The sequence below is a fragment of the Tenebrio molitor genome, chromosome 3, assembly GCF_963966145.1.
Source record: "Tenebrio molitor chromosome 3, icTenMoli1.1, whole genome shotgun sequence".
NCBI classification, from domain to species: domain Eukaryota; kingdom Metazoa; phylum Arthropoda; class Insecta; order Coleoptera; family Tenebrionidae; genus Tenebrio; species Tenebrio molitor.
The window spans coordinates 21,938,450-21,961,869 of record NC_091048.1 but is presented as its reverse complement, the minus strand read 5'-3'; the positions used below and the strand labels follow the sequence as shown (position 1 = coordinate 21,961,869).

The 23,420-nt window shown below is 35.3% G+C and overlaps 1 protein-coding gene, 1 long non-coding RNA gene and 2 other non-coding genes across 6 annotated transcripts in view; 1 reads left to right on the top strand and 3 right to left on the bottom strand.

Annotated features, from left to right (window-relative positions):
• Sarm (sterile alpha and armadillo motif) overlaps positions 1 to 23,420 on the bottom strand; it is a 37,314-nt gene that overhangs the window by 12,018 nt on the left and 1,876 nt on the right. The gene's annotated exons all lie outside the window — the stretch shown is intronic.
• On the bottom strand, positions 6,172 to 6,243 carry TRNAA-UGC (transfer RNA alanine (anticodon UGC)). Its single transcript has one exon. It is a non-coding gene; the product is annotated as a tRNA-Ala (tRNA).
• LOC138126122 (uncharacterized) lies at positions 12,440 to 14,200 on the top strand. Of its 3 annotated transcripts, none has more exons than XR_011157641.1 (3): positions 12,440 to 12,947; positions 13,042 to 14,022; positions 14,079 to 14,200. It is a non-coding gene; the product is annotated as an uncharacterized lncRNA (long non-coding RNA). The 3 variants fall into 3 exon arrangements; XR_011157642.1 differs by having other exon boundaries at positions 12,440 to 13,766; positions 13,827 to 14,022; XR_011157640.1 differs by having other exon boundaries at positions 12,440 to 14,022.
• Positions 18,371 to 18,443, bottom strand: TRNAM-CAU (transfer RNA methionine (anticodon CAU)). The gene has a single exon. It is a non-coding gene; the product is annotated as a tRNA-Met (tRNA).

Genomic DNA, 23,420 nt, shown 5'->3' with positions numbered 1-23,420 from the left:
CGGTCAGTGTATTTCAAATTAAAATGGTGTTTCTAAATAATATTATGTCCAAAATATCTAGTACTGTTCGAGTATGAATGAAAAATTCCGACGCGTAAAAAACATATCGCTGAAAATTCAGAAATGTATTTTTTTCCAGACGCGGCGACCGAAAATAGGATAAAAAGAAAAGTAATTTGCTAGTCTTGTAGCTGTTTGTTTTTCCAGAAATTAGACAAGTGTGGAATTAAAACCAGTCAAGTTCTTTTTAATTTCAAATTTGGAAGCATTGTGCTGCCAAAGAGTGCAGAGTCGAATTAGGTGCGAGTTTTTATTTTTTACAACGAAAGTGAGACAGTGAGTATCGACACGGTTTGTTCACCCATTGACTCACAACGTTTGTGCATAAACCGTGAGTTAAGTCATTCTTTTTTGGACTAGTGACCATTCAGGCTCGTGGTGATTCAGCTGCAGGAATGTCCTCCTCGAGTCCGAGCTTCTGGAAAATGGTTGAGCAAAAAACTAGTCTATTCGAGTTATTCAGGTCGCGATAAATTAGTTCGACCATGCGGGCCACAGGAAACGGTGGGAATTGGTTTGTATCAATGGAATTGTTTTACATCGGATTAGAATCAATAAATAATTCATAAGTGCGTCGTGGACGAGTGTCGGTGGTAAAAACCGTAGGTGCAGATCGGCATTTCGGTCGTGTTTAGTGTACCTGTTAACGCGCCACTAATTTCGCCTTATTATTAAGACTGTCGTAAACTGGATAAAGGAAAACAAATGGAATCAAAATAAGCGACCTGCTAAAAATTCCGGTGATTCAAAATTCCGATAATCACCAAAATAAATATTAATGCGAGGTGATAATGAATTTCTGACAAAAGCACAAGTCGTAGAGTTGTGGGTGTCGATTTTGAAGTGGCACCGTTCCCGTCTAGTCATTCGTAAATCTGATTGACCTCAATCAAATCTGTTGTACCAATTGATTTTAATTGATTTACTAGATTGGAATTCAGCGGCAGTTATAGCCACACAGTTAGAGCGAAATTTGAATTGTGCAAGTGCGAAAAGATGTTGAATGTGTTTGGAGTGAAGACGAGTTGGTCACAGTTTGTGGCCTATTTTCGCCGACGCAAAGACCCCACGATTTCGACTCTCCACGTTATCTGATAATTTTTTTGAAAATAAAACTATCGCGCGCGCCATTAATATTAAGTACTTTACGTGGGCGTCTAGCTGACAGTTAATTATGAAACTCGATTTTATTACGTTATTGTTCATACGTTACGACGTCCTTGTTTAGTTCATTTACATGCAATTAAACGACACGGTTCAACGGCTAAAAACAAAAATGGAATTTATTCCAATTCGACTTGTTGTGTTGGTACTCGATAAATTCGCGCCTCGCTTGTTCGAACGGTCGAAAACCAGCTGATCGATTCCGAACGAGTTAAAATGCGGAAAAGAAGGTAAATTTTCCTCTTGAATCGCGCAATCGCCAATAACCAGGAAACTTTGACCTCGGCCATCTGTACGGCCAGCTCCTGTTACAACAAGACGTTCTACAATTTCACCCCGTTGCACATTAAGCTCTTTTCGAGCAGATTAAGTCAATTTGCGTTATCGCCTCCGAGGCACAAGCCACAACAAAACCAGCTGCGTAGGATTTCAAGAGAAGCAGCGAAAATATTTAAACGGCTTATCTGAAGATCGTCTTCGTGGCCACAAATACACAACCAAAATTGGTAAATAAACACACGTTTGTCGAGTGACCCCGGTGGTCAACATTACGCAATTGGCGTGATCTGGAAACGATGTGATAGCTTTGAAGACGGATTCCGATCGAAAACCGCCACAACTTCCCATAATTGCGGATATTTTTAATCCGGCTTGCGTACTTAGCACTCCGAGCGTAAACATTTACGTTTGTGCATAAATAATTTGAGCGAGTGGTTGCCGTGTTCGAGGAATCTCGCGGAAATTTCTTCGGTTCGGTATCGGATGACCCCAATCGAACACGACCACCGCGAACATCTTTTCGTGATTTGTCGAGGAAATTGTGCGTGTTTGCAACGAAACTGCAACGTGTGTGCACGTTCTGATTTCTGCTTACTGTTGCAGCACGGGGGTTCCGTGAACGAAATAAATAGTTTTGATAAGTTATCAAAAATTGGCGTGGTAACCGACCTGTCTGGTCAAAAACGCGGTGCGTGACGGTGGCGATTGGTTCTCGCGGAAACCGGAAGATCTGCGCGCTCCGGGTACCGCGAAAATTTTCGAAATTACCTTGCGGTTGAAGAAGGTCCGGCGCACGTTCATGTTCGGTTGGGCAGGCATGGTAATTTTATTCACAACCATTCTTGACACGAGTACACTTATCACCCAACAAAGTACACAACGGGACGACACATAACAACTTTATTAGACGAGCAGGTCACGATGTCGCGCCGTTTGCAAAAAGTCTTGCTCTTAAGTCGTTTGCGAATTTCAAATAATATTGGTTAAGTCGATCTGGCGCCTCTACGAGCGAGTCGACGTTGCGAGCTTACACGAAACCGTTGCTTACTAAAGTCACTCAAGTCTGCTCAGTATTTAAATCCCCCTCTGCTCGGCGTTTATATTGGTCCGATGTTCGGAGAAATAAGATGTACGAAGACACTGAACTGAAAAGTTTACAAGTGTTTGGATTTGCTTTCCCGTGCGTAAGGCGAGCCTTCAGGAATTTTCAAAAAATATACAGAACCACACCTAACAATTTAGCAACGCGATTTTCCGAATAAAAGCGAGAATCACACGCACTTTCATAACTTCCGTAGATTTGCATGTTTACACAGCTACTACACAGATATCTTATTTGCATGATGAGTAACACAAATTTGTATAAATGTTGCAAAAAACCCCAGCGAATCGAGTGCCACTTTGGACGATTCGATCCTAATCATTGTATTTACAGTCAATAACGCGAAATGAATGGGCAATCTATTGATTTACATAAATAATGACATTTGTACACCTGTTATTTAATAATGTAATAACACCTAATTAATAATTGAGATAATAGCCTTGCTAAATTTATAATTCCTGCATGTGGATGAAAGACCTTCGACACTAAAAAATTCGCACAAAAATAACTTATTTATTTATCGTGATCTCATAGAATTTCGAAAAGGTAGATACGTTCCATCATGCGAAATGTTAAATTATTATTACCTGCTTGGTTTAATGTTACGGCAACAAAATAAATTACTGACATATTTGACGAATATTGCAGTACATAAATCAATTAACAAGTAATAATATCTTTATCGAAAGAACAGTATCATCGGTAAACACGCAATTTACGCCCACTCGTGGTGATACCACAATTTAACCCTCCAATTAGGCCCAAAGCGACGCCTTGGATTCTTTTTCTTTCATCCGCCCCTCCACAGTCAAAATATTCGATACGATACTAATTTTTGTACAAACACAATGGCTGTGCGAAAATGTCACAGCAATGACGCAATGTCTTCACTCCGTTCCGATTTATCAACGGAAAATTAATAGACGTCACGTTTGTACCGATTTGAATCATATTTATGAGGTTTATAAATTCTAAAACGGATAAACAGTTTTGTTCTTTCGAAAAATATTGATCTGGAGATTTATCGATCTAGAATTAGGAGGTCTGTTTATTATTGTTGGGTTGGATAAACTAATTAAGGAAATCCGAGAAATAGGACTCGGGCGGTTAGTTTTGATAACGGCGAAAACGAAGAGTTAAGTCATCAAAGTCGGTTTCTTCCAGCAAATTATGTAATTCAATTCAATACTGAAGAGATAAGCTGTGTACACAGTACCAGGTCCCAAAAATGCGACAAGTCGAGCTAATACCACTAACCGACGTGTGATGATAAAGAAGAGGATTAGACTAATGTTGGGTATAAAAATTGATAGCGATAAAAACTGAAGTGCTGAAGCTTAGAGCAATTGATTAGAGATCGCGACATCTGGTAATTGTTTGAAAAAGTTTTGCTTTGCTCCTTGATTATCGATCTAGTGAAAATTGTGTTGGTGTAGCAGTTACAATTCTTTTCGAATAAAATGACTGTCTCAACGAGTGACAAGATGAGTGAATAACACAAACTTTTTATCGCATTTTCGAGTAGTTATTTGTGTCAGCGGGAAACAAATTCAGTTCAGAAATTCTATTCTATGAGGTTAGGAAGGGACCACATGCAATAGACGTAGTATGTGGAAGGATGAAGATAATATACAGAATATACACTCGTCAGTATGCATAGAAAAAACACAAACAACGCAAAAAGTGAGGTTAGATTTAACAGCTGATCCGTGATTTGTAATCCGTGGTGCGTTCACAATCAACTTTTCAACGCCAACTTTGAGGATAAATTTAAATGAACACCCGATAAAGTAATGGTGCGGTGAAAAGAGAATTTTGAAATAAACTGATCGAAAAAAGTTAGGGATACTGATATTATAATTTATAACGTATCCCAAGAAGAGTAAAAGTTTGACATAAGTCAAAACTCATTATATGTGTGAAAACGTTTATTAAGAAAACATTTCAATAATTCTCCTTAAAGAAACTTACTGATGCATTTTGATAAAGTTAACTTAAATATGGAGCAATATCCCTAACTTTTTTCGATCAGTTTATGATAGGTAGTTTTAAAAATAAGGTACCACGATTTATAACGTAGGTAACTGATAATTGCGTCGAAGGAAATCATTGTCCGGACCAGATCCAATAAGTGCCTGACAGAATCAAAGAATGGAAGAAATATTTTTGGCAAACATACTTCCAACAGGAAGTGAAAAAAAAACAAAAAGCATTTGTAACTCAGTTAAATGAGACATAGTGGAAACTATTTTTCATTGGAGAATAACATCATCTTAAACCCTGTCACTTTCAAACAGTCATAAGGTCAAAATTCGCATTGCCGTAAAGCATAAAACCATTATACAGTATATTTATTGCATCTACTCTTGCCCGGTTAAAAATGATTTTGGCACCTTACTACAGAGCGGTCAATTTTCACATCGTTTTTAATTAAATATTCCGCGAAAATTCAGGTGGTCACATTTAATTGGAACAACTGTAACATTTTTATTTTTAAATGTCTAAAAATAATGACAGAAGCGAGAATTAGGCTACGCAGAACGGTCTGCATAAATAATGTACAGAAGTTATTGTCGATCCTGTTGTAACGAGTCGCTTGTCGCTTCATTATCAAGTCTGTTAACACAATGAATTGTGATAAACTAAAATCGTCGTTAATCGTGTTGGGACAAGTTGTTTCGTTGTGCAGAACAAACTATGTTTAACATAACACTCTTGTCATAACAAGTTTTTTAGCGAGGACATGGGATGGGAAATCTGTTTTTCAAGAAAAATCCTATCTTCGTTCAGTTATACTTATAATTAAGGAGTATCTTTACTGACTGACTTAAATACCGTGTCAATAACCTTGAAATATAATTAGAATTATCTTATTGACAAAATCAGATAATTAGGTAAAATGTTACGATGTCTTGTACGTTTCGGTCGATGGCAATTTCGTAGTAGCGCCACCGCCCACTTCCACTTTTCATAACCGAGTGATTCAAAAATTAAGTGTTCGCTATAAAATGTAAATTGTTTTTTGGAACTACATATGACACATCGAGTACATTGATTTAGCAAATCCTAAAAAATGACATAACGTGGTGTTTACTAGCCTGATTCATACATCATAAGATTGTTGTTTACCGGAAACAATAATAAAAATTAAAGCTAGGTGAATAATTCATTCAACACCAACTCTTCATTCATTCGGAACACACTGGTTGGCAAATAATTGGATTAAACGTATTTTTATTACCGGAATTTGTTGTAAATCGAGATAAGAGATCACGTTCTATTTGAATAAAAACTATAAATTGCAAAACGATCTATTTTTATATGATTTTCTTCGAGCGACGATTCAAGGAGACAACATTCATCTTGTTCTTGATCTGAGAAAAACTAAATTTAAATGATTCCAACTGGGCGCAGACGCGACGGCGACATGTCGACGAAAATTAGTCGGAAATTGGGAAGTTGCCAGCGAGTGAGTTTTCATTTCCAAAAAGTACGACTACCAAAAATAAAGTCTTTATTTGTAAACAGAGAAAGAAGGGACTGACGTACAAAAGAAAAAAAGTTGGAGATGCCGGGGATCGAACCCGGGGCCTTTCACATGCAAAGCGAACGCTCTACCACTGAGCTACATCCCCTGCGCTGTCAAATTGCAAGCAAGTGACCATGACTACCAAACCAACGAATAAAGAGAAATTTGTTAATAAATTCATCCTTCTAAATTGCTACTGCTAAATGTAATTATATATCATTTCCCTGAGGAAAGATTATGTTATTCTTATTCGTAAATCAAATTTCCACCCAACAATAATTTACGTCCGGTACCCTAAGTAACAACAGTTTGTTTTTCAAATTATTAAAAAGTAGTAATATGGCCCCTTCAGCACACATCATTTTTTTTAAGCATTTTACCCTGTTTTTAAAGTACATATATTTAAAAAACAGATATTTCAAAGATTCTGTCTTGTGAAATTGATGTAAAAACTGTATTTATTAATAAATTAGGATTATATGCGATTTTGCTTTGCCTTTTAAGGATTTTACCCAAGATATATATTTTAAAAGTAGAAGGCCCCTTCAGAACACTTTGTTTTTTGAGGATTTTGCCCTGTTTTTAAAGGTCTATTTAAAAGCAAATATTCTCATCTCAGTCATCTAGATATTGATTTTAAAGAAAAATTAGGATTATATGCGACTTTACCCTGTTCTAGCAACAATAAAGGGTTAGCAGATAGAACTGTCAAAAATAGATGAAGATAAAATTTATTTAAAAGAATGAACACGGTTTCGTCCGAACAAATCCGGACAAGATTATAGGGTGCGATCAATTAAAAAATAAATCGAGTCGGCGTGTTACCTATGGCAACCCATGCTATAGCATAGGCTCCAAAGCAAATTCGATTTATTTTTTAAATGATCGCTCGGTATTAAAAATGGCTTACAGTGTTTTTCTTTTGCTTTTCAGTTTTCTTCTTTTGTCAGTTGTGTTTCACGATTTGTCAAATGACTTTCCAATTTTTTAAATGTCAAAATGATATGTCAAATGAAAATTCCCTTTTTCTCAAATCACTTTCACTTTATACAAAATGCTTTTCTTATTAATTTAATTGATTTTCATTGTCACAATGGGAAAGTCAATTGACAAATAATGAATTACATTTGACAAAAAAGGAATTTGTTCTACAAATCATCCCTTACTAGCAAAATAAATGGGAAAATCAATTGAGAAATTGTGAAACACAATTGACAAAAGGAGAAAAGCAAAAGAAAAACACTGTATGAACCCGTTCAGCACAACAGTTAAAATATTAGAAATTCTGTCCTATTTATTAGGTAGAACCTACGGTTGGCTTCAAAAAAAAACGGGAACTATCAGAAAAAGTTCTGTCAAATTTTATTAAATTTTTATAGTTTGAAACGGCCTTTTAGAATTTAGGTTAAAAAACTGCACTTATGTGTCAGAAATACTACTGTCAAACAGACACAAATTGACAAATTAAATTTCCAATTCACATTAGGTCAAATTTCATTTCCCGTTTTTTTTTTGAAGCCAACTGTATGCTATACAAATTCATGTAGACTTTAAACGAAAATTGATAGATTTTTCCGAGAGGGTAAAACACCCTGTCTGTAAAATTGATGTAAAAACTATTTATTAATAAATTAGAATTATATAAATAGTTTACCTAACGTCCTAACGAGTTCGAGAAAATAAATTTCTTCTGAGCTATGAATACAAAAATTATTTATTCAGCCATAACAAAATAATAATACACTCCTGTAATACACTATTGGCACTACTTAAACTGCGATCATCTGAATCCGAGCTACAAAAATAAAACCATGAGAAAATGAAACTTATGTTCGGTTTTCGGTTGTACTTACTTTAGAACACTTTGAATGCTGGTCATAAAAGCATCCTTGTCGTCTTTACTATCAAATCGTATAGACATTTTGTGAAATAATCTTGATCGCCCTTTACCTTCAAATACCACAGTAGTATCAGTTTCAGTACTGGATGCAACCCGAATTTTCAAATAAATCACACCAAATACTCCAGAAGAGACAAGTCCTGAGTCTGCTTACTATACTGCAACGATACGGTTCTTCATCATTGAGGGAAAACAAACATTCAACTGTGAAAGGCATTGCAATTAATGTTTTTCGTTGCTTATTCACGAGCGAATGCTGGAAATCTTGTAAACTTTTTAAAGCCGACAAGCTGACTCCGTACTTTTTTGTATCCATTTTTATCTTGAAGCGATAGTTTTTTACACATTTACTACATTTGTAAAATTGATGCACAATACGTACCAGATCAATTAAATCATAAACCAAATAACAGAAAAATCTAACAAACTGTCGTCTGCATTAATAATCGTAATATAGTAATTAACGTTATAAGTCCGGGAACTCATAGTTTACAGTACGAGTTAGACGTTTAAGGACGAGGCGACGAAGGAGCCGAGTCTTGAAACTCGAAACGAGTACTGTAAAAAGAGTTCACGGACGAATGTCGTTATGTATTTTATTTCATCCTGCCTCAAATTTCGTTTGAAAGAAACATTGAAATTAATTTCAAAATATTCAACAAAAGCTCCAAATCTAGTCACATTTTAGGAACATGATTAGCAACGGCTGTTTGGCAGTTGTTTATTTTGTTGAAATAATTTTGTGCGTCAAAATGACTTCTAAAGCAAATCCTCCAGAAATTGTAAGAAAATCTGCAGAAGCCTGTGCTGAATTAATACCTAGCAAGTCTGGTGAAAGGTACCAAAAACAATTCAGCCATTTTTGTAAATGGAAATCAGAAAATAATGTGAAGAAAATTACGCAAGAGGTTATGCTGACTGGCCTATTTTTTAGATTTGGTTTAAATGGTTGTATTATTTTATTTGTGAACTACCGTTTTTAGTCTGAGAAAGTAAGTGCATCTTCTTTGTGGCCGAAATAGTAAAATTGTTAATTTGTATTTAGATGTAGTTTTGAATAAAACATTTCTTAAAACTGAATCATTGTTATTGCGATTGTTACTTTTGTGTTTCCAGTAGCAACACTTAACCGGCGTCCGGCCGTTTTTTGCGTTTTCCCGGATTCAAACTGATGACGTAAAGTATTGAAATTTGACACAGGATGAAATAAAATATATAACGTTACTGACTGCGACACTTACAGTGTTGTCATTTGTAAATGTTTGTAAACATAAACAACGATGTCAAATGTCAATGGCGTATGAGCGTATCGTTATGTTAGAGCTCAAGTCAAAACGAAACATGACAGGGCGGAGCTTAGGATGCGCGCTCGCTGACAGGGGCGTATCATACAGTCGTCAGTTTAAGGGCAAAACTTAACCAAAACTCAATTTTCTTCACCTGATGAAAGAAATTCTACACCGAGGTCATCTACTTTTGTTGTAAAACCTCTAATAGAATAATAAAAACTATCTTCATCTTCATAACATTCCTCCAACACCCTCTATAGCGTAAACAAAAGAAAATTTTTGACTCCGCCATTGTCATATACGTAAGCTGGATTCGGTAATTGTTCACTTTAACTACTTCTGGAATTTTCGCGTTTTTTCTGGCTAGACACCCTCAGGGCGTCCTTCTAGATCATTTCCCACCATTCAAACCTTGTGCAAATGCCTTTTTTTTCTCTCTTGTTGTCTTTCAAGGTCGCGCCAATGCCTTAGTATAACTAAAGGGTAAGGAAAATTCATTTGCACAAGGTTTGAATGGTGGGAAACGGTAGGAGCACGCCCCGAGGCTGTCTAGCCAGAAAAAACGCGAAAATTCCAGAAGTAGTTAAAGTGAACAATTACCCTGGATTCAACTGACCTAAATTCGTCTTCTGCGCAAACCACGTGATGTCATGTTTCGTTTTAGACCTTTAAAAAAAGGGCAAAATCCTCAAAAAACAAAGTGTTCTGAAGGGCCCTTCTACTTTTAAAATATATATCTTGGGTAAAACAAAATCGCATATAATCCTAATTTATTAATAAATACAGTTTTTACATCAATTTCACAGGACAGAATCTTTGAAATATGTATCTGTTTTTTAAATATACCTTAAACACAGGGTAAAATGCTTGAAAAAATGATGTGTGCTGAAGGGGCCATATTACTACTTTAAAACATTAATTTCTTCTCAATTTTTCATCAAATTTGTGGAAAATGGGACGTCAGAATCAATCAAATTTGAAATTGCAAAATTGACGGTGAAAATCAAAAACTAAAAACCCCAAATCTGTCACAAAGGGAAAACACCCACGGTAGTACTTTATTTTTTCCGATTTTCCGGTAGAATTTCCGTATACAACTGACCGGAATATTTATAAATAATAAACACTCCCATAAAATTATAATATTATGTAGAAACCACTTCATTATGAATCAAGTTACGCATGTATTTGGCATAATTTTCTTAACCACATGTGGTGCTTTCGACATCATTGTTACCATTATTATTTGTGACAACGGTTTTAATATAAACTAAAGTAAATTTTTAGTACATTTCCGTAAGACACGCGAGATACACAATTAAACTTGACCGGAAGCACTTACAAAACGCATAACTCCATATTTCCTGTGCGCCAACCCATAATGAACAAATATCCAGCGCTGTATATCTGGAGTAATTAAAGTTAAATTTCACCTATCATCTGGGTGGTCCCGAACCATTACACAACATGTTTCTACAATTAATGTTAACAAATAGTGCAAGTGGGGTTTCGAGTACCTAATTGGACGTTGCATTTTGTCTTGCGGGTTTTTTTACCTAATTCGCATTAACAAATCTTTGTTAAATTTGAATTTTCCAGTCACCACCTCGCTAATAAAGTCGGTACAAATTAATGGAAACAGTTCTAGTTAGATCCAGGATTGCGTGTCAAGGTGGTATGACCATAAATGGCAGTGGAATGTTCACGTCTGTAACAATATTGCACAGCGGTGCCTATTGGTGATGTGTTCTGGCTGCAACACCACAGAATGGGAATCCTTCTTGTGCAAAGCGAGAATCACGGTTACGGTATGGAGGTTACAATAACAGATGCATTCCTAACGAATAATTGTGTCATAAATTGTATTTACATTATAATAATTTACAAGGATTTCTGACTCACCAAAATTTGTAATTAATTCATTGTGTGTGCACGTACGTTTACCGTCTAAATATTGCCTTTGTCGACTTCATTCTATGTTTCCTCAATTCATCAACGCACAATTAAGTTCATCGCCATCCCGTTCATATTTACCTTGCGATCATTATCTTTATTGAATTTATTTAATTCACCAGTTTCCGTCGACCTGTTTGTCTCTCTGCGACGAAGAGATCGGCTCCAGGTTTCCACTATTTTACAAACCCACACCTCGCATGTTGCAATCAGAATCGAGGTGCAACATTTCCGCTGCCCACTCGAAGAATTGCCTTCTAGTACCGTTTAATGAGTCAAATTTTTGCCTTCTTTCATAATGTTTTAATGATGATTATATATCGGGTCTAATGGAGACTAGAGTGGACAAGGTTGGTCGAGCTTTTGACCGTCAGCGTAGGTGGAAGAAGGATGGTTCTTGTTTATCTTCTTATTTCTGCACCAACGGATTTGGCGTATCGCTCCTCCAAACAAGTTTTGAACTTATATAGCGATAAGGAAATTATTTGCATGTTGGTGTGGGACGGACCTGTAGAAGGTGATATATTTTTGTTTTTTGTGTCGCTAATAGTCAGGTTCTCAAAACTTTGGTCGACCGTTAGCGCTGGGGAAACCGATGTGGGACAGCTTAGACTTGATTCTTGGTAATCCTGATTTCGCCTTCGAACAAATTCGCTACTTTCTAAGTTGGTACCGACTGGACTTGCATCTTATGTTTGTCAACAACATTATTTTATCTAATGTTATTATTATTACTAAACCGGATGTTCAAACCTCTGCGAAAATCCTGTCCCGGTAACGTTTTGACTGACGAATCTTCGATAATAGTGATAAATAGGTATTTACGCGTCATCTGACAGTCTTTGCGGTTCGCGTTGAAAATCCGATTGAATTAACCATAATAATAGAACAATGGACGTGTATTTGCAGCTTTCGGGTTTTATTTTTAGAACCGAAGGATTTCGCACAATGCCGGTTCATCTGGAATCGGGTATTTTAGCGGCGAAACGGATTTGCAGTGACATGCACGTTTTCGCAAATTTACATCCTATTACATCCTCTTTGATCAATGTCGCAAAATCCCATTCTCGAAACCCTGATGTGAATCAGGCAACCTATTTCACCACGGCTAGACTCCGCAGACGCCACGCACAGTGACTCCATGGGATGGATTTATTTACTCCAGCCGTAAAAAAGAACTCCGGTTCATACGCGATTAGCGTAAACTTCGCTAACATCACTGGCAAAAAAGAGCGACCGATTTCGCTCGTAATTACGATCTTGTAATCTGACGTAACATTTTGCCATTTAGTTAATGAAGAAAACAATCACGGTTTATGATTTGCATCGGGTGAACGGACCAGAAGGTCCAAAAAGCAAAAAAATCGCTTTGATTGCAACTGATTGACCTAGTTTCTGCGTTTTTTTTTTAACACAACTGTTGTGAAACCCATTCATTCATATTTAACTAGGCAATTATTTGTGGTTGTTGCAATCGAATTTCAGTATCGACGAAGATGAAGAATTCCTCAAGTTCCGGCCTGAGCCAGCGGCCACTCCTTCCTGCGGGAGCGCCGACCTGGAAGTCGGCCGCTTCTGCTCAATGACTCACTCATGCATGAAATTTTACATCCTTTTAAAATTCATAACAATGACTATAAACTGCAGAAGGCTCCACCCCCATCAAAGGTAAGCACTGCTTATGCCAGATACCGATACCGAGAAATACGCGTGGAGTCACTTTCCGCATTCGTTTGAAATACCAATTACTGGATATTTGCAGAACTTGGAAGAACTCTATGGAAGTGTGAGCGATTGAAAAACAAAAACTGTAAGGATTTTATATGCGGAGCTCTACCACATCATTTTTTATTATGGATTAGAATAGGTATTATTGAGAAAGAATACTTTCATTAAAAGAATTTCATTTAGGGAAATCAAGAATGGGGCTTGATCATTTCTAGAAGTAATACCACGCTTTCAGATTTGTAAAAATATCTATGCAGTTTGTTTATTACTGTTTTGGGAAAACAATTTATTCACTCAATTTCGACGTTATCGAGAAAACGAGGTGCTAAAACAGAGCACTTTGATTCAATTTCTTATTTGAAATTAGCACATTTTATGAAAGAACCTAGAGCTGTATTTGCAAAATTTACAAGAAGAATTCCGAAGAAACTCAACTGAAAATTAGCGATAAAATATGACATTTAAAAACTTGCTTGCATCAAATAGATATTAAAAAATTAGGTGGAGATACGAGATGGAGTTTGAAAATTGTGGTTCTTGATGACACCACTTGGTACGGTCAATCCGAATGATTTCCTAGGAAAACTTTGAATGCGTGTTGACAACTCAATCATTCTAGCTAAAACAGCTCCTGAACGTAAAAATCCACTTTTTTTAAATGATGTAGGATGACAAATTGTAGATAAAGAAAGAAATGTGTCGGAACCGTTAGATTCGTGAAGGCAACTCTGGTGTTTTTTGTAAAAATGCATTAGAATGGTGAGTTGAATATCCAAATTATTATTTTGTGAAGAAAGAAAAATGCCAAATGTTCCACAGTCCAGTATAGTAAAGTGATTTTGAATAGTTTCTATCTAAATTAGAAGACTTCAATTAACCACATTTTGAGAGGAATAAAAATTAGAATCCATTTGGAAAAAAATTGCGCAGAAAATTGCTTTAACATTAGACATCCGAGTAAAAAAGAAAAAGGAGGCATATGAACTAAAAATTAAACGAATCAGCTGTTGTAATTGTAAGTATGTATGTAATATGTAGTTAAAACTACATTAAATTTCATTCATGTTTCAGTATTTTTCAGGAATTTGGTCCACCGATTTAGTGACTACATTCTACATATTTTCTATACAAAGAGTAAAATGCTAAAATGTGAAATATTAATATGTATGTATATTGGTTTCTTTGGCAAATGCCGTGCAGTATTTTTATTTGACTCTGACGACTCGAGTAAAACTATAAAAATTAAATTATATCAGCAAAGGACCAGCGGTTGTCTTTTACATACATAGTGTTGCATTGTAAATTTATCTGAAAAAGATCTTAGCACAAGCAAAGAATATTATCATAAATAAATTTTGGGTAATATTCTTTGGCACAAGGGTCATTTTTCTTTAAAATACATTCTTATGGAATGTGCAGGTAGAAAACATAAAACCCCTGGTTTACAGGTTCAATGCGTTATCCGCAAGGAGCGGGGTATAGTAGCGACCGGGGAAAATGGGAATCTGGCTTCTTGACAGCCCAAAGTTATTTAAATCAAAAAGCCAGATTCCCATTTTTCCCGGCCGCTACTAACAAAAGCTTAATAAAGGGTCCGATAATGGACGTAAACAAACAGATCTTTAAGGGTCAGTATTTGCCCTGAGGTATTCAACAAGATAGAACTCGAGTAGTGATTCTAATTTTCATATCTAACTTGACTTAAAATTTTATTTTTTCGTTGCCGCTTGTTTTGTCAAGTCTGGAATCATCAATAATTAGATATAGGGTTATAAATAAAGCAGATTACTTGACAGTTTGAAACGACTAAAAATTTTGTAACCCGACCCTGCATTTAAGTCTCTGTGATCGGTCGTTTTCTCCGTATGAAGTGTCAAATAATGAATCTCTCAATATTTAAGTTAAAGTCAGAATTCTTGGACAACAATACTTATAAAAATGCAAAATGCCGTTTGTTGATTTGGTGAATAGTTTTATAACTCGAGCTTTCAGAGCCACGTAAAACACCATTGACTATTATAGTCACCACATCTGTGACATAAATATGTATTACATTTTTGCATTTAGGAAGAGAAAGCCCAATTCTCAATAGATTTGATAACGGTAACCTTTTTTGTGGGATACCTCATAGAAAGTGAGTCTGTATCCATAGTTACTAGTGGGTGAAGGTTTTTCTTTCGTTCACTTCACTTTCGCTCATCTTTTTTCGCTCACTGTCTCACTTTATTTTTATTTAAAATTTTGAATACAAAGTTACAGTCTCACTTTCAAAGGAGGTTTCGAACAAAACCAGATACACCACTGCACTCGAGAGTAAGGCCACTTTCGTTCACTTGAATATACAATTCGCATGAACGAAAGCTTTGCTTTTCTCACTCTTACTGTATATGTAACTACATATTTCCAAAATTTTTCCTTCTTCCAATATTGTTGTGTTGACTAGTTCTCAATCTTTACCAGATGATGAAAGACTGACAAAAAGTGAATTTCAATTTTATTTAACTTTTGTTGAATCGAATTAATTAAAGGTGCAATACTATGCTAGTACATTTTTCTTTTCATTATCTACCAAATGGTCACTTTTTGAGAAATATTTTGGTTCTAGTAAGATATTTGCATTTGACTGTCCCATCGCAGTAGGCGTTGGTGGCGTAGTTGAATGTGCCGCAAACCTCATAACATGAGTGAGACTAGTATTGCCGATAGGTGGCGATACTGAAGGTAGTGGAAATCTGTCTAGTAGTTTGTCTAACGTTGCGAGGCTGGCGGCACATCCAAAATTTGTGTGGGTTTTCAACGCCAACTGCGATGGAACAATCATTTATAATGAATGACCCTGTATATAAAAAATACTTCGTAGAAATTTTTTGACACGACTTTTTTCTTGGGATGAAACAAGCGCAATATTTCTGTCTAATCATTTATTCCACTTTGTCAACAATGCCTTCTAACAGTAACTCTAGATTATTAACAATGCATTATAACAGTAACTCTTCACTATACTATTCTTGTTCATTAATCATTAATACCTCTTTGAACTTTCATTAAAATTTTTATTTGTTGATATGTTTATCACCTGGTTAAGGCTCATGGTTAGATATTTCGAAATATAAACTCAATTAGCGGATAAAAATGTCCAGCACGTATATTTGTAACTAGATTAAATAACTGCATCGTAAAAGGGCAACTGTAAGGCAAGAAACCTATTAACCCTGATTCAAAGGAAGGATAAAATATTTATGTCACATTTTCTTTGTCGTATCACATCGAAAATATTGTGTATCTAGTCCGTTTAGTTCAACGAAAGAAAACGCGAATGAAATAGGAGCAGGATGAAAATGTGGTGCACTAGTCTCTTTGTTTGAAACAACCACCGACGCAAAGGAGCAGGGACAAGACTTTCAGCTTATCGCGACAAGAAGTAGCGGTAAAGCAGACGGAGAATCCACAACCTACCTAGCTACATATATGTCCAGAATGCATGTGCAGCTTAAAGCAAACCGCAGCTGCACTTTATATGGCAGTATTGCGGAAAAAGTAGAGATTGACGGTAATTAATCAAAATTACGTGAGTCACACCGATCGTAATAGTATTCATTTACATAGATGTTAATCAACCGATCGAAAGTTATTACCAACAGACCATTATTGTTGTGGAAATTAATGGTTTTGGAAACTGATTAAAGGATGTGTGGCGTGTCACGTACACGAAAGCACACACTTGCTCATTTAATAAACATAAATAAATTAGAAAGTGCTCGTTTGGGGTTTTGGACCCCGCAGCATTTCAGCAAGCCCATCCTGTTTGGCAATGACGTGAATTCGTGTGGTTCCCGCGATTTTTTGCACAATTTACTATATCCTGTCAAATATCGGCCGACGAAACGGAACTATAAAATCGAAACTGCACCTTCCATATTTGGCAAGAACGGTGTGTGCAGCTGGGGCCAACGACTGATGCCTCACGTGCGATTCCTATTTCAAAGGGGATTGCCGCACACATTGCATAATTGTTGTTGTAATGACGATAATGACAACAACGACTTGCTTGTCGCAGCAGAGTGCCGTATATCTTTCGAAATTGCATCTCTTTCAAACATAATTCGTAAAGCAGACCGAGCGGACATTATTTATAAACAGCGTGGTGAAACAGTTTGTTTGTTTAAAAATTTGGATTGTGTGGCATTTAAATTAAGGTTAATTAGACTCGTTTCGCTTTTCCGTGCATTGTTCTTAATGAACAGAACAGTCGAAGAACAATTACGTCGGAATCGTGCTAAGTGGAGTCTGAAAAATGTCAGCTCCATCCGAGATACAAGAGGGATTTTGCGAGGATTCAATATACGATCGCCACATGGCCCTGTTGAGATAAGGACCACATACCGGGTGTCCCATCACTTGTGTCCCGTAGGAAAATGACTTTAAAACTAAATTATATTTATATGAAGGTATTATAGATGCATAAATACTGTTCACCGCCACAAAAATTGGGTATTACTTTTTTGTTAAAATTAATTACCTAGGTACAGCAAGCAAAAAACTATCACTTTAAAAATTAAATTTTGTTCGATGCAGTTCAAATTTAGTATACGTTATGAAATAGTTATAGAGAAATAAAATCCGTAATTAGAATTTAATTAAAATGTTTTGATGTAAAGATATTTGGTTAATTTAATTTGGGTCCTTCTACTTTATAAAAATTTATGGAAGACAAAGTTAAGTTTGTGGGTATTATTCTTGTCCGCAATTTATGGTACGAAGACCATTCAAGAGGGTTCCAGCGGTACCTGCCTGTGTTACGGCGTCAAACACACTGCACCCCTCATAAATCTTCGTCTGCAATAAATTTTCATAAAGTAGAACGGCCCAAATTAATTTAACCAAATATCTTTACATCAAAACATTTTAATTAAATTCTAATCACGGATTTTATTGCTCTACCATTTTTTCAAAACGTATACTAAATTTGAACTGCATTGAACAAAATTTAATTTTTAAAGTGATAGTTTTTTGCCTGCTGTACCTAGGTAATTAATTTTAACAAAAAAGTAATACCCAATTTTTGTGGCGGTGAACAGTATTTATGCATCCATAATACCTTCATATAAATATAATTTAGTTTTAAAGTCATTTTCCTACGGGACACAAGTGATGGGACACCCGGTACTGCAAATCTGGGGGGTCCACTCATAAAGCACTCTTTGAAATTAACAATAAAAAATATTACAACGAAAAACATGTACACAATTGGTTGTGATAATAATATGCGCGGTTCTTACTCATGGGCTTTCCCACTTAATGTGATACTTTCGAACATATGTAGGGTGAAAGTTTAATTGATAAATGTGAAAAAAAAAAAAAGTTGCCCCGGGTGAGGATCGAACTCACGACCTTAAGATTATGAGACTTACGCGCTGCCTACTGCGCTACCGAGGCAGTTGTTCAATGGTGTTTTGTTCGTAGTGTTAAACAAGATTCATCCATTAATAAAATTGCAAAAATTAATTATTTTCATTATTATTTAGTAGAATCGTAAAATTAAGTGAGTTACAGTTGAAAGGTGTGTTAAAATTTTTATATTTTATAAACACACTCACCTTGAGTTTCAAATCGGGGTTCTTTTGTTTGCGTTTGTGTCTTTCAGGAACAATTTTCCCTTCCATTCTTACTTATGAATTGAATAACAGATGTTCACTGTTTCCTGTTAGGTGTATAGTTATGTAATTTGACGTACACTTAATTAGTTTTTTTTCCACACCGAAATTTATAAATAACCCAAGTCGAGAAAAGGCAAATTATCGAAGCAAGGCCAAGAAAAATAATGTTAGAGCTGCGACATAATTTTTAATAGGAAAAATGAGACGAGTGTGTTAGATTTTTTATTATCATATTATATTCTTTAGTTATGGGTTTTGATAGTGCTTTTAGGTCATTTTGTTTACAATTTTAGTAGCGAGGAGCACACGTTCTCAATAGCACTAAACTAATAAGTTGCGAGTTGTTGCGACATCTGGTGGTGCGGTTGAACAGCGACTTAAAAATACTTTCACGATGGATATCCGCAAGAACCGTAACTAATTTTATTCTCATAATAAATCAGCTAATGCAGGTCGAAGCGAATTGTATAAAGGAGTTTGAACGTAGGGCCAAAAATTAAATGGGTCGGGCTGAGAAAGATGTTTCACCTCCTACCGCTAAGTCCGTGGTTCTCAAAAGTCAAAATAACAATTCACGCGTAAGCTTCCAAAAAGTGTGCTTCCGAATATAAGAATTGCAGGAAAAAAACAGTGACAAGTTTTGGCATGTTTACACATCGCCTTCCATCAAAGATGAGTGGAAACTGCACTTTTGCCTAGAAAGTTGTTACAAAATCAGTTTTCGTTATAGTTAAAAATAATTATGAAGGAAGTACTTTTATTTATTATTTTCCGCGTACTATGAAAAAAAAAATTGCGAAATTGCGTTTAATAACTTGTCTCATCTGCAATTCTCAAAAATTAATTTTCTAATGGTTGCAGTTCGAACTTAGCGAAAGTGACTTTCTTGAGCATCAAGGTTGTATGTTGGGTTGCACATTTCTAGAGGTTCTAAATGTATTAAATTAGAATTAACTGACAACTTATTCTAACAGTCAAAAATAATCCTTGCACATATTGATTCAAGAGTTTGTCGATACTTAAATAAATACTTTGAATCAAAAAACTACTTTCTGGTTGTTGTATCACCACTTATAGATTAATATTTTATTCGCCTATTACGAGGTAGTTTTACAAGTTTATGAAAATTTTATTGGATCATCAAAAATGTATACTGGTCAAGTACCAAATAGTTATACATATTAACAGTTTTAACTGTTATAGTTCAAAATATTGGAAACAACTGTACACTGTACACGTAATTAAGTTGCCTCCTAGCTAATTTTTAAACGGTTCATTTTACAAGAATTCGGTTAACGGAATTTGAAATTGTGAATTTTTATTTTTATTGGTGTTTTTTTATACGAGGCTACATAAACAGTCAATTTTGAACAAGATCAAGGATCAATCGATTGTGAAGCTGTTAAAGTGACAAAATTATTTATGGACTGTAATTTGCCAGATTAAAATTGACAGATATGCGAATGTTGTAGGCTTGTAGGAACGTCCCTGCAGATGTATTTTTACAAAGAAAATTGGTATTATTTTATAGCGTTGCGTACCTAACGTGTAGTTTTAAATTTGAAAGTTTGTAGATCTAGCCGAGATACAACAAACTTTTAAAATATTCAGATTAGCATCTTAGCCGCAAGTGACTTACAATTTACTGTATAATAAATCGCTGAAATTGTTGATACGGAAATAATCGATATCTCATATTTTTTGTTTAATGGTCTCTTGTTAAATTTATAAATGAAAATTAATACTTTTTGGCACCGGTGAAATCTTACGTCTTTAGCAGTTTGAAATTATACAAGTTTTTTATTCTATCCGTTGTATTTCAAAAGTAAAGGTCGTTAATCTTTATATGTATAGTGGCTAGTCGGAGAGGAACATATCGTAAAACCAATATGCAAATATTTAACAAACTCAGTATTACGTCTACATGTAATCCGTCAGCACCTCCTATTCTCTTCACTCCACTTGTTATAATGTTAAACTGATATGTAAATATAACGAAGAACCGAAATCTGATTAAACCTTTCAACTAAGAGAAGAAAGAAAGGAAAGAATTTTGAGTTGCGGTTCGTCGTACTGCAAAAATTTTCCTCATAACTCTCGCAAGGAGTGTTTATCAAATTGGAATTTGTAACAAGCACCATAAAATACACGCTGGAAACTTGAAAAGACTTTTTTTATCTCCTGCCAATTCAGATAGAACTTATTGTGTATTTAATAGGGTTTTTGGATTTATATAATCTGTGAAAATTAAGAAGCTAACAATGACTGAATTCTATTATTAAAGTACTTACTATTATAATATAAATCGTAACTTTTGTAGGTGTTTGGATAATAAATAGATGGATCATAACAAGCACATTCGTTCAGTGCTATTCTTATGCGTACGTAAGGTATGTATCTACATTTAAGCCTTTATGGAAGTCATTACGAGTATCTTCAACTTCTTTTCATTGTAAACATTTCAGGAAATTAATCGATATCTGATGTTGGTTATGTTATTCTACTAACAAGTAGGTATTATAAGTTAAACGATCTACTTACGAATTCTATTTCAACAAAGCATTGTACAGTTAATTTAAAAATTATAGAGTACATCTCAAAAATCAAAATTAATTAGGTGTACTCTATAATTTTGAAATTAACTGTACGTTTTAGTCCAGTACCTAGTTGTTTAAACATTTTACATAAGGTTATTGTCGTTAGCGCAACGTTACTCTTAGAATTAATGTTTGGACCGCGTCAAACTACAATACACTTTTGAACATCTTACTTTTGTTTTTTTGTTTTTTTTTTATTAAGTATGTCTTATAGTTTTGCACGGAATCTTTAAAATCACGTTAAATGATTTCCTTCTTGTCCAGCATACGAGAAAGTCTTGCTACACCATATTTCTCACACACTGCATGTTTCATGCTTCCCGTTGCGAACTCGTGAATAATTTTCACTTTTTTTTCGAAAATTGACAAGAATTGTTCCGATGACATTAAAACAAGGCAATGAACTAAGCGAGTGAACATCCCAAATAATAAAAAACTACCGAGACAAACGGACAATGTTATGGCCTAGTAAAATTTTAACCTTAGTAAGAATGCAGAAGAAGCTGGAAGGTTGAGGATATGGGCATGGGTGACTTGCGCTTCGCGGTCAGAACAGTTGCGCGCCAGGTCATAATTGGGTTTTTTATTCACAGTGTGCGGCGGTCAGTTTACCTAATCAGAATCACACCTAGGTATAACAGATTTGAATTTGTGCACGAAACAGGTAGTTAACTTTATTGTATTTATCCACCTCCTGAAGATTTTCTCAAATTTCGGAATTTCCCGAACTTCACAAAACAACCTGGCTTTACCTACAGATTTTACTAAGAATAGCAAGGTGAAAAGACACAAAGGACAAACTGACCGCGGCGGCTACTGATCAACACCCGAGGATTTATACCTTCCGAGAAGTGTTAACTGCTGCGCTAATGCTTGCTAAGCATTTACCTCTCGGAAATTTTGCATTTTCAAAATGAGTTCAAGACATAAAACGTCTCTTTTCTCATAAATATCCAAAAATTAATGATGTTTTTTTTTCTTCTTAATTACAGATTTAAGCCTCTAAATAGAAAGTGACCTCAAAAATTAGAACAAAAAAATACGCTTAAAATTGACACAATTGACTGTTTATTTAATATGAAAGAAACTTGCAATAATTCATAGAATAATAAATTATAACAGGTACAACATCCAACTGACATAGGTATTTGTGAAGATCTAAAAATTATTATGCTTCTATTTGAATCGTATGTAGTTTTTAAAAGCTACATATTTTAACATTCAACCCGGTAATGTGCTCGAATTTTTATTTCGCTTCTTCTTCATTTTGCATTCCATATAATAGTGGTTTTGCTACAGAATTTCTGAATAAAAAATTTCTTTTATCGTATATGCAGTGGCAATAGGTATTAAACGCATTTTTACAAATTTATTAGCCGTAAGTCGAAATGATCGTTCTCTCTATACCATTCAGGATTTGAATTTTGCCCCCGAGTTTTTTGTTCTATATCGGAAATGTTGACGCTAGACAAATCATTCAAAAATGTAATCTTGGCACTTTCATATTCATCCGCGGACATATCTGGAAATTCTGATAATGTCTCACACTTTTAATCTACCTTCCTAAGAACCTTTTAAAGAAAAATGTATTGTTTTACTTTTGTACTTACTTGATTTATTTGTGCCAATTCTTTTCGTCTTTTACATAACCTTTTAGCGATTTGAGTTCTACTTTTACGTTTGGCAGATAAGGTAAGATGCTTTTTAGACGCGTGCCCCATTATTAGAAATATTGTAGCTTATATTTCTTCGCTTTGAACGCACGGATAAAAATCACTTTACACGCACTTGAACACTCAAATCACTTTGGTCACAGAAACGAAAATGCAATGGTACAAAATTTAAGAACAGCATTATTCCTAAACAGTAAGATAGCCCCCACTCGCCCTCTTCCAGGTATCTTCGCTTTTCAGACTTGAATTCCAGTATATTTACCTGGACTCATAACTTTTACTTTATTGTTTACGAACCCTCTCACTTAGAATCTTATTATTGCCTGTTATTTACTGGGTAAACCCCCTTTGCTCGACAATGTCAAAGTGCAGCGATGGTAGAAGGAAGGTGGAATGGAGGCAAAAGAGTCCTTATTTCAGTTTAAATTATTCAGTGGTTGCTAAATTGTGACATTAATATGTCTAGCGAAATTAGAAATGAACGTG